The sequence below is a fragment of the Schistocerca nitens genome, chromosome 1, assembly GCF_023898315.1.
Source record: "Schistocerca nitens isolate TAMUIC-IGC-003100 chromosome 1, iqSchNite1.1, whole genome shotgun sequence".
In the NCBI taxonomy this organism is placed as follows: Eukaryota; Metazoa; Arthropoda; class Insecta; order Orthoptera; family Acrididae; genus Schistocerca; species Schistocerca nitens.
In genome coordinates, this window is record NC_064614.1 from 753,057,845 (window position 1) to 753,070,592 (window position 12,748).

Genomic DNA, 12,748 nt, shown 5'->3' on the forward strand with positions numbered 1-12,748 from the left:
GAACCAGCATTTGAGGCTGACTGCAGTACAGTTTTACTGCTGCCAACTTATATTTCGCGGAAAGACAACAAAGGTAAGATAAGAGAGATCAGGGCTCGTACAGAGGCATATAGGCAGTCATTTTCCCTCGTTCTGTTTGGGAGTGGAACAGGGAGAGAAGATGCTAGTTGTGGTACGAGGTACCCTCCGCCACGCACCGTATGGTGGATTGCGGAGTATGTACGTAGATGTAGATAGCACTTATCAGTGACGGTACAGGTAACACGGCAGGAAGCACCTGTCTCTTCAAAAAAATATGGCCCTATTATAAATGATGCCGTAAACCCACACCACACAGTGACATTTTCAGCAAGAAATGGTACTACTGGTTGATTTGCGTGTGAATTTTCCGTTGCCCATATCTGACAATTCTGTGTATTTACATATCCTGTCAGATGAAAGTGGGCTCCGTCTGTCCACAAAATCTGCCATGGCCACTCATTGTCCACTTCCATTCAAGTAAGGAATTCTAAAGCAAAGATCTCTTTTGCTAGCAACGTCAACAGGAAGCAACTTGTGCACATGTGTGATTTTAAATTGATAGCAAAGAAGGATGTTTCGTAGGATCTTACGCACCATGTTCACAGGTATGTCCAATGGGGTTGGCTTGTTTGGGGAAGGAGACCAGACAGCGAGGTCATCGGTCTCATCGAATTAGGGAAGGATGGGGAAGGAAGTCGGCCGTGCCCTTTGAAAGGAACCATCCCGGCATTTGCCTGGAGCGATTTAGGGAAATCACGGAAAACCTAAATCAGGGTGGCCAGACGCGGAATTGAATCGTCGTCCTCCCGAATGCGAGTCCAGTTATGTCCAATGTTTGGGAAATTCTCCGTGCACTACACATTTGCACACCACCATTCGTTTCCACCTGCATTGCTGTGGCCACTGCTCCCACTGACGTAGAATCAAGTCGTTTCCACCCTCTACCAGATCGCACATCAAAAGTACCCATCTTTTATCCAGACCCACAGCAATCATCGGACCAACACCTTTTTTTCAAATCTTTCAGTGTCCAGAACTTCTTCAGAGCTACTTGTGCAGTCATCATTCTTATAATACAGCTTTATGAGCAGAGCGCGATCGCGCATTGAGACAGCCATTGCGAACATTGCAGCTGCGAAAGGAGGAAAAGCCGTGTACCTGACGTGTTTATAAAAACTTCAATGGGTGATGCACATGACAGGTGTTTTCATTTACGTATTCTGACACATACAGCGCCATCTATTGATCAATTTTCACACTATTTTTTTCTTCTGGGATACGATTTCCTCCTCCGTTAATATTCCGTTGCAATTTGATGTCACTCTGACCAGTGGTGTTATTTCTATAATGTTGTGAAAGTTTAACTTTAATTATAATCACCCTGTACATCAGTCTCTCTTAAAGTTTCATTTACAATGACATAGTAATAAGATATCTAATACATAAGTCGGACCTACTTCCAAGAGTGGAACAACACGCATACCAGAGTTACAGCTGCTGACCAATCATCATGTTTCTTTACGGAGTACAGTGTTAGTGAGGAAACTAGGAACAGGCGACCCCTAAGTTTCACTCCCACAGGGTCCACAAAGGCAACCTTAGCTTGATTATAGCACACACTTAGGTGTTTTGCTGCTCTACATGAGAACTGAAAATAACACCTCATCTTTTGTTTTAGTACTGGTCTCCCCACTATCACCCTCCAACACCAAAATCCAACAGTACAACAAAGCACATCTATTACATTTTTAATCATTAAACTAAGGGCACCATATTTCTTCATTTTCCGGAGAACAGTCATTAATTTTCATGCTTTGCTCTCAGTTCCTTCAAAAGTGCCCGAGAACAACAAATGTCTCCAGTTACTCATTTTTTCCTCAATTTTTAAAATTTCCAAAACTAGCATGAATAAGAAGAATGTGTTTTACATTTTAAACTAGAACTCAACTAAGTATACTAGTGCAACCAAATTTGGCATCAGTTATTTTATTTAATGGCAAGAAAACGAACTAATAAAGGAGTGTGGTGAATGAAATTTTCCTTGAATTTAGAAATTATGCTGTACTCATGAGAGCATGCCAAAGTACCAAATTTGTTCGTGTCTACTGGGTTATTGGATCAGGTGAATTTCGTTGAAATTTGACTCATCAATCAACAATTTTGTCAAATTTTTGGATGATGCAGCGTACTCAATTACAACTTTACGAGGAAACACAACATCAACATTGTTCGATAAGATTTCAGGATTGCAGCCAGATCATGTTGACTTCTTGCCACGATATTTCGGCTGACAATTGTCCAGCCATTTTCAGGTGAGTGTCCGTCACTGGAGACTGCAAGTTTCCGGAGTCAACTTTATTGCAAAAAATTGGTGCTAAAACGCATGCACATTGGCCTCCGTCACAGCAGCGTCCTCTATCGAAATCCGCGCCCTCTGGAGCTACTGTTCTATCTGTGGCGTGCAGGTGCATGCGTAAGGTGAAAACTACATGTCCGCCCTCTGTCGGAATGCTCGCCCGCGTCGCTAAAAATAGACATCAGATGTCGCTAGACGTGTCATTATGAATGTTTTCTCTCAGAGGAAATTAGAGAGATCACTGGGTCCCAAGCATTGTACAGTTGAAAACCGCCATCACGATTTATAAGATTTTGTGCTAGGCGTATTTCCACAGATTCTTTAATTACTGAATCCCAGAAAGTTTTCGCCGGGGCCAAGATTTTCGTGGCAGAAAAATCCATAGCGTGTCCTGTGGTAATACAGTGCTCAGCTATGGCCGATTTACTGGGCTGCGAAAGGAGAGTGTGTCGTTCGTGTTCAATGCACCTTTCATGTACTGGGCGTGTCGTCTGACCGATGTAAGCTTTGCCACACTGGCAAGGAATTTTATAGATCCCGGCCTTCTGCAGACCCAGATCGTCCTTTACTGAACCGAGAAGGGCACTAATCTTCGCTGGTAACTGGAAGATCACTTTAACATGATCCGGCTGCAATCCCGAATTCTCATCGAACATTCTACACGCCGGGAAAACTTCAAGAATCACATTATTAATAATACCTGTTTCAGTATTCAAGATTTCAAAATCTTCGAAGAGTTCTTGTCCTAACACTGCACAAAGCCTAGTTTCTATATGCTTTACAGCAAAAAATGTCCTTTCATACATTACTTCTGTAACTTCAACAGTCAGCAAAGTGCAATATGCAACACAGAGATTGCAGTATGCACCTGTGTGTAACTTATACTGAGACAACAGCTCACTAGCACAAGGCATTTCTACAATTATGTCAATAAACAAGTCATGACACACTCTTACCAGTTATTATTTGAGTATTTATACAATTTTAAGAAAATGCCAGCCACTTTGTTTTAGAAGATGTAACGTAGTTCTTTTCTTGTGTGTGAGACTCACGAAACAGACTTTCAGACACCAACTCATTTTTATATGTGGGTATAATGATCTGCACTTATCTTCTTTTAGATAGGTTGAAAGAGAAGTACAAAATCTAGCTTGTGAATATATGTTTGACTGTCCACAGTAGAACTAAATCATCTACAGAACCACTTAATACAACTGGCACTTGAGAACTGACTTACAGAGACGTTAACAAAAAAGAGGTACTGAGGAAGGTTTGGTATCAAGTCACAACATTATCACAGGCCAATGAATACAGATGAATCAAGGTCGTTTGTTTCCATTTTGTACTTAACAGTTGCTGCTTTAGTTTTGAGGTAAGGAGAGGCAATGTGCATACTTTTGTAAAAGTAAGTACAGAGCTAACAAGTAACTTTTGTATGCTTTTGAAAACAATTCTGTGTTTTAGGTTTTCTTCTTCTTTCATTTTTTCTTCTTATTTGCTCACTTTTTTCACTGTTTTATTTGAAATAAATTTTGCTGCTCTAGGCAGCCATCTAGTCTTGTCTAGTGGTAGAAACAGCTCTTAGTGAGGCATTTATGTCGTCATTCTTCCTGTGACCCATGTGTGAAAAAGAGCAGGAAGAAACCACGACATGGTACAATCGAAAGTGCCCTCTCTGATTCACTTCACAGTGGTTTTCAGAGTATAAATGTATATTGATATATTTCACATGGAGCACAATAATGAGGCACCTGCCTCCACATGTGACATTCTTAACAACGTGTAACAATAGATTAGACTGGAGGTGACATCAAATGTATTGTTTTGTTATGTGGCAAAGAACTAGAAATCAGCCAGTCTCACTGAGGTATCACCTCTTCCCCACCCAGTTACAGCAGAGGTATCATATCAAGTAGTGGCCTTGTGCATCAAGCCCCTAATGAACTTTTAGCAGTATGGCAAAGCGAAGGTATAATCAGTGTGAGAAATGTGTTCAAACTGGTGGATGGCAAATTAGAAAAAACACCTACCTTGGTACTAACCTTTAATACACCTATGTTGGCTGAATATTTCAAGGCTGGTTTCCAATGCCTTAAGAGTCCTTTCATATGTATCCAATTCTATTTGTTGCTTTCATTGCCAAGAAGCTTTTGGTCACCAGGTAGATACCATAGATGGAGGCAAAAAGGTTTTTCAGGGCTATGCAACAGGTTGTTCTCCACTATTTACCTCTCCCTATGCTCTCCTGCCCTCACAGGTGTCATTAAGTGGGAAGTAGCCCATGTTTTACACTCCAGCAACCACTTTCCCACCTGGTTCCATCTAGCAGTGACTACAACACCCGAACAGAGGCCACCTACGTGGCTATTCAAAATGATGGAATGGCCCATATACAGTCAACTGCCCATATTCCAACACTGTGACAGCACCCAAGAGTTGGTGGACCACATCATGAACATGGTGAACCATGCTTCTGATTCCTTCATTCCTAGATCTTCTAGCCAGCCTAGAGGTAAAGCTGTTAATGGTGGAATTAGGAATGTCATTTAGCACTAAGAGACAGGCATGCTGCATTAAGTCAGTTTAGGGACATACCAAGTGGAGGCAATCTTGCAGCCCTTCGGCAGGTGAGAGCTAAAGCTAGGTGAATCGTCAAGTAGAGAAAACAGTGTGTGGAGAGAATTTTACATGTCCATTAACCATACAAAACCAGCAATGAAGGTAAGGGAATCAATTCAGAAGATATGAGGAAATAAAAGTTCTAGGCCCATTATATGCCATTTTTAACAATGGTGTCCTCCACTCAGCATCTAGGGAAATAATGCAGACATTGGTACAACACCTCTGTTATGCGACATCCATGTATTACATGGATCCTCGATTCCACCAGCATAGGGAACACATGGAGAAATAGCGACTAGACATTTCGTCTGACAACTCGGAACCATGTGACTGCCCTTCCTCCATGTGGGAACTACAGTCAGCACTAATTGCTGCTCGTAACACTGCTCCAGGACCTGATAGGACTCAATATGGCAAGTTAAGACAATTAAGCATGGAGGCAACAAGTCGCCCTGTGTCTCTTCAGTCAAATATGGGGTGAATAATTGTTACACAGATCCATGGTGAGAGGTGATTCTGATACCACTTCTAAAGCCGGGGAATGGCATGTTATCCTCAGATAGTTACAGCATACTCACTAGCTGTATAGGAAATATCCTTAAGCAGATGATAAACCCAACACCTAATGTGGACCCTACGAACTAAGGGTTTACTTACAAGGGAACCTCCCCATCGCACCCCCCTCAGATTTAGTTATAAGTTGGCACAGTGGATAGGCCTTGAAAAACTGAACACAGATCAATCGAGAAAACAGGCAGAAGTTGTTTGGAACTAGGAAAAAATAAGCAAAATATACAAAAATGAGTAATCCATGCGAAGATAAGCAACATCAAGGATGATCTAAGCTCAGGAGTGCCGTGGTCCCGTGGTTACCGTGAGCAACTGCGGAACGGGAGGTCCTTGGTTCAAGTCTTCCTTTGGGCGTAAAATTTAATTTTTTATTTTCAGACAATTATCAAAGTTCAGGCACTCACTCATAATCAAGTTTGCTCTCCAAAATTCCAGGACATGTTCAGATTTGCTTGGACATATGCAGAATTTGACGGTCTACACACGGAAAAATTTGAAAATGTTAGAAACATATGTTCTGACAGAGCACAGGGAAAACTGTGCGACTGTGAAACTGTTGCATTCATTTGTTGCAGTTTATGTGCCAAGCTCTTATGTTTTCATCACTTTTTTGGGAGTGATTATCACATCCACAAGAAAACCTAAATCGGGCAATGTAGAAGAATCTTTTTACCCATTCGCCAAGTGTACAAGTTAGGTGGGTCGACAACATATTCCTGTCATGTGACGCACATGCCCTCACCAGTGTCGTATAGAATATATCAGACGTGTTTTCCTGTGGAGGAATCGGTTGACCTATGACCTTGCGATCAAATGTTTTCGGTTCCCATTGGAGAGGCACATCCTTTCATCTACCAATTGCACGGTTTTGCGGTGCGGTCGCAAAACACAGACACTAAACTTATTACAGTGAACAAAGACGTCAATGAACGAACGGACAGATCATAACTTTGCGAAAATAAAGAAAAATTTTTCACTTGAGGGGTGACTTGAACCAAGGACCTCTCGTTCCGCAGCTGCTCACACTAACCACGGGACCATGGCGCTCCTCAGTTTGTATATTTTGCTTATTTTTTCAAAGTTCCACACAACTTCTTCCTGTTTTCTCGATTGATCTGTGTTCAGTTTTTCAAGGCCTATCCACTGTGCCAACTTATAACTAAATCTGAGGGGGGTGCGATGGGGAGGTTCCCTTGTTAGTCATTTCTAGTCTGGCTTCCTGAAATACCAGTCCAAGTTTGACAATATCCTTCAATTAGAAGGTGAGATACAAGAGTCATCCTATCCAAATAACAGTTTATTGGTATCTTTTGCGATCAGGAGAAAGCCTATGATACCACCTGGAGACACATGATCTTCCCTCAACTGCATAAATGGTTTTTTTCCTTCAGGTACCTCCCCATCTTTCTGCAGTCCTCCTTTGCAGAACAATATTGTATCGAGTTGGTGCTTCATACTTCAATCCATCCCCTCAACGGTATGCTGTTCCACAGGGCAGTGTTTTGAGTGTCACCCTTTTTATTATAGTGATTTATAGTATCTCTTCCCCAGTATGGAACCCAGCCAATTATTACTTATTTTTATATGACTAAGCAGTATTTTGCACTTCCTCCAGTCTCACGACTGCTACAAGTCAACTACAGCTGATCTTTGAGAGACTGGAGGTTTTAGCTGATACCATTGGTTTTAAATTCTTCACAGAAAAAAATGGTATGTGTGCATTTTAATAATTTGCATTAAAGTTTTCCCTAACAGGAAGTCCAGCTGAGAAGAACCATATTGGATTTTAAGACTCAGTGAGGTTCTCGGGGTCTCATCTTTGTTCAGAGCTTACATGGTTGTCACACCCTCATGACCTGAAATGTAGATGTCTGAAGAAGGCTCTAAACATTTTAAAATGTCTTAGTGGTACGAATTGGGGGGCAGATCGATACAGCTTGGTCACATTCTATACAATCTTCATCCACATGCGGCTTAACTATGGCAGAATTGTGTATTGGCTCAGCTAGGCTGCTTTATTTAAAGATATTGGATGTGGTCCACCATGCAGACATTATTAGGCTGGTCACAGATTTCTTCCAAACCAGTCCCATCCATAACCACAGAGCTGCAAGGCAACTCACTGGAATACAATGCTTGCAGCATTACAACCTGCGAGTTGTATGCTGATAGGTGAGAAGCCTTTGGTCTATTGACAGGCATATGCTCCATTTTAGTCTATGATGAAACAATGGCATGACAATTATTACAATTTTGTGTGGTATCAGACCTCATGTCTAGTTTAATTGGACAGCAGTTTTAATGTGTTTTTAGTGGATGCCCCATCTTTATAGTTCCGTGATCAACGACCCTTCTTATTGACTTGTAATGTTTTATTACTTCTTTTAACATGTGACAATGGTTTGATCAGATGTAATGGTATTTGTATGTGACATTTTCTATTACTACGGCTATTGTTATATGGCCTTTGCTTTCTGTTTTAACCAGACTACTACTCATTCACCCGTACCATGATCTTGTGAAAGGGCAGTGAAGACCAAGCTATTAATGACCAACAAGTTTAAATCCAGTTTTTTAAGTTACAAGATCTGAGTACATTTTCTGCAAGAGAGGCAGTTTTTTTTCTCTCCTTGCAGGTATGAGGAATATGTATAAAGTTTAGATATCTTCCTTTTATAAATTAAATAGAAATGAAGGAAAGGAAAACCTATTTTACACATATTTTCGTTGTGCAATTGGTACTGTTAAGAAAAATGGGAAGAAAAAGTGAATGCAGTGCCGTCTGGTGGCAACTGACTAATTTACTTAGTAGCTAAGTGCAAAAGCGCTATCCAGTTGTGGTCAGTGGTATTACTTAACTTTCCACTGGGCACAATGTATCAAATTGGTGAACTATGACATTTTCTGTCAAATTGACAGCAATGGTACCTCCTGAAAGTAGTTTCCCTTTTAATTTTTGTATCTTGAGTACTGGAATCACTACTACATTGTTGAGGTATGTGCTGATTGCCCAGTTTGGTATATTTTATTTCAACAGTAGTTTTTTTGGTAAACAACATAACATGATAAGAAGTACAAAGCTACTTTAGAATGTGAAGTACATTTGCTTTCTTTTTATACCTTTCAAACATTTGCTTTCACTCACTGAATATTACCATGTCTAGCTGCATTTATTTTGTAGCAGTATTATTATTTTAGATGGGTTGTAGCTGATCGTGGCAGGCCACAGTAAGATATATATCTCCCAGCCTCGAAACATGTTTAAGAAATATAAAACAAGTTTTATGAAGAGGATGATGATAAAGTTCAAGAGAATTTTGAAGACAAAGTGGACCCAGATTGTGATGATGGCTGCAATGTGGTGGGTTAGTCTAGAAGTAGTGGAAGATGAGGAAGAAGTACTTGAGAAAAATGACCATTACTATATTAGGAGGAGTGCAAAGACAAAATTTCCCTCCAGCACAGAAAATAGGTCTCAGGGCCACAATATTATTTGAAAGTTACCTGGACCTATAGGTGGGGCAAATGTAGCAAGAATGCCTTACATTTTTGCACGTAACTGTAAGAAGACATATTAGTTCTGAAGAAAATGTTACAGTAACAGTAGAAACTGGTATTCGATGGGATGTGCTTCTTTTGTGAATATGTACCAAGCAAATCAAATAAATATGACATTAAGTATGCTCTCTTGCAGATTCCCATCTATAATAATGAAATATACGGTTGGTTGCATGCTGAAAGATTATATCACATAAATAACTAATTTTTAGATGCTGTTCTGCAACAATATGAACCTATTTATCATTCAGTCTTGTGAAAAGCAAAGTTGCTACTCACCATATAGCAGAGATGCTGAGTTTCAGATAGGCACAACAATAAGACTGTCACAAATAAGCTTTCAGCCAACAAGGCCTTTATCGCAAATAAACACTCTGCGAGCAGCAGCAGCAGCAGTGCATGATGGAAGTGGCATCTGGGTGTGGGTACGGAGGAGACAGTGGGGGGGAGAGGGAGGGATAGTACGGTATGAGTGGGGGACAGCAAAGTGCTGCTGGGGAGCACGCAGGGACGAGGTGGGGAGAGGGTAAGGCAGCTGAGTGCAGTGAAGAGGTTAGATAGAAGGCAGGGGAGAGGTGGTAGCAAAAAAGAAAAAAGTTCTTAGGCCCATCCCAGATCATCTCCCCAGAGTCCATCTCTTTCCTCACCGCTACCACTCCCTGCACTCCTACCTTCTACATGACTCCTAAAGTCCATAAACCCAACCACCCAGAATGCCCCATTGTGGCCAGTTACTGTGTCCCCATTAAGAGAATCTCTGCTCTTTTAGACCAATACCTGCAACCTATTACCCAGAACCTACCCTCCTATGTAAAAGATACCAACCATTTCCTCCACCAACTCTCCACAGTTGCTGTCCGTTTACCACAAAAGGTGCCCTGATCGTCACTAATGATGCCACCTTCCTTTACACTAACATCCCTAATGCCCTTGGCCTTACCACTATTGAACACTACCTTTCCCAATGCCTGAAAGATCCCAAACCAACAACCTCCTTCCTATTCGCCATGACCAACTATATCCTCACCCACAATTACTTTTCCTTTGAAGGCATTACCTACAAATAAATCCAAGGTATGGCTATGGGCACCATCCTATGCAAACCTATTCATGGGCCATCTAGAGGAATTATTGGTCCTAAACAGCCAGAACCATAAACCCCTCACCTGGTTGAGACTCGATGATGGCGTCTTATGCAACCTGGATCAAGGGGGAGGACACCCTATCCACATTCATCCAGAACCTCAACAGCTTCTCCCCCATTTGCTTCACCTGGTCCTACTCAGTCCAACAGGCCACCTTCCTAGATGTTGAGCTCCACCCCAAAGATGGCTACATCAGTACCTTTATCCATATTAAACCTACTAACCAACAGCAATACATCCACTTCGACAGCTGCCGCCTGTTCCACACCAAGAAGTCCATTCCATACAGCCCAGCCACCCATGGTCGTTGCATCTGCAGTGAAAAGCAGTCCCCCTCTAAATATACCAAGGGTCTCGCTGAAGCCTTCACAGACCTTAATTATCCTCGCAACCTTGATAAAAACACATCTCCTGTGCCCTATCTTTCCAGTGTCCCACCACCTCCCAAAGTCTCATTGTCCGGCCACAGAGGAGCATTCCCCTCGTAACTCAGTACCACCCAGGACTGGAGCAACTGAATTACATTCTCTGCCAGGATTTTGACTACCTCTTATTATGGCCTGAAATGAAAAATATCCTGCCCACTATCCGTCCCACCCCTCCCACAATGGTATTCTGCCATCCACTGAACCTACAGAATCTCTACACAACCCTTGCTCCCAACCCCTTAGATCATGGCCCATATCCCCATAATAGACCTAGACACAAAACCTGTCCCTTACATCCTGCCACCACTACTTCCTCCAGTCCCCTCACAAACATCACCTATCCCATGAAAGGCCGAGCTACCTGTGAAATCAGCCATGTGATCTACAAGCTACGCTGCAGCCACTGTTCCACATGCTATGTGGGCATGACAACCAACATGCTTTCTGTCCGCATGAATGGCCACTGACTAACTGTGGCCAAGAAACTGGTTGGCCACCCAGTTTCTGAGCATGCTACCCAGCATGACATCATTCATTTCAATGACTGCTTCACAGCCTGTGCCATATGGATCCTTCTCACCAACATCAGCTTTTCTGCATTGCGGTGGCAACAATCCCAGCGAAATATTCTATGTTCCCGTAACTGCCATCATTCCACCAATGCACCCAGTCGTTTTACTTCTCTCCTTCTCCACTACCCCCCTCCCCTGCCCTCCCAACAGCACATAGCTGACCTACCCTCTCTCCACCTCGTCTCTGCGTGCTCCCAGCTGCATTTCACTGTTCCCAACCCTACCCTACTATCTCTGCTCCTTCCTGCCCCAGTCTCCTCATCAACCCCACCCAGTTGCCACTTCCATCATGCACTGCTGCTGCTCGCAGTGTGGCTTCAGCTGCCAGAGGCTGCAGTTTCGCGTGTGTTTTTTCCTGTTTTTGACAGAGGCCTTGTTGGTCAGAAGCTTATTTGTGACAGATTTTTTGTTACACCTATCTGTGACTCAGCATCTGTGCCATATGGTGAGTTTCAACTTTCCTTTTCATAATATTGTTACATTCCATTGTTTGAGTATCATTCAGGGTGAAATATAATGGCAGACAACTGCTTTCCAGTATTGGCTTGACAGAAGAGTTCTGAGGGGAGGAAGAAAAATTATTTATTTTGTTGAGGGGGGAAAAAAGGGGGGGGGGGGAGTCTGGGGTTCCACTGAAATTTACTTCCAGTAATGGAAGGGCTATCCATAGTTTCCCTTTTGGCTTCAAGAAATGCTGTAATCTAGTCCCCATGTTGCTAAAAACATAGAAATCTGTGACCCTGGCATCAGGCTTGCATTGTAATATCTCCATAGACGCTGACATAGGAGATAAAAGGCATCTGGTGTAAACCTTTATAACGAGACCGAAGCCGGGGTAGACACCATCAATGAGAAAGCACTTTGTACAGTGTTGTAAGAAATGTGGGCAGGTGGCCCATAGTTATATTTTTTGCTATTACTTACATGAGCAGAATGGCTGCACAAGTAATTTATTTTGACAACAATGAAAATTTTATCAGCAGAGAAGGATTCCTGAAATAATTCTTTCGCGTTTTAGTTTTGCTTCATTTGGATCTTCAGCAGTGGTTAAAACTTCATAGACCAAAGAGTGAAGCAGAAGATAAAGCAAAATGAAGAAAGTGGAACTGTAGTCAAAAAGAAAAGGTGTAATATCAGCACAGTAAGCAATAGACTGGTAAAATGTAAGAAAGGCCTATCTGATGTCCCATTTTTCCTGCTGGGGTGCAGCGTTAAGGCACCATGACGTTTCAAGTGTGATACTACTCATTGTGTTCTGGTGAAGTGCCGAGATATTCTGAATGTCCGGATATATTATCAGTGGTGCATCCTCTCCAACTGGCTGCGGCAGTGGATCCTTCGCAGCTGGTGGGCAGGGGGAGGGGTAGTGTGGCAGATGATCCAGATGCTGTGCTTGAATCTCTGCATGGACTTTCCAGATGCATCTCATGTGAGAATAATGCTGAGCTCGCTGCTAAAGCGAACTAAGGCGATAAC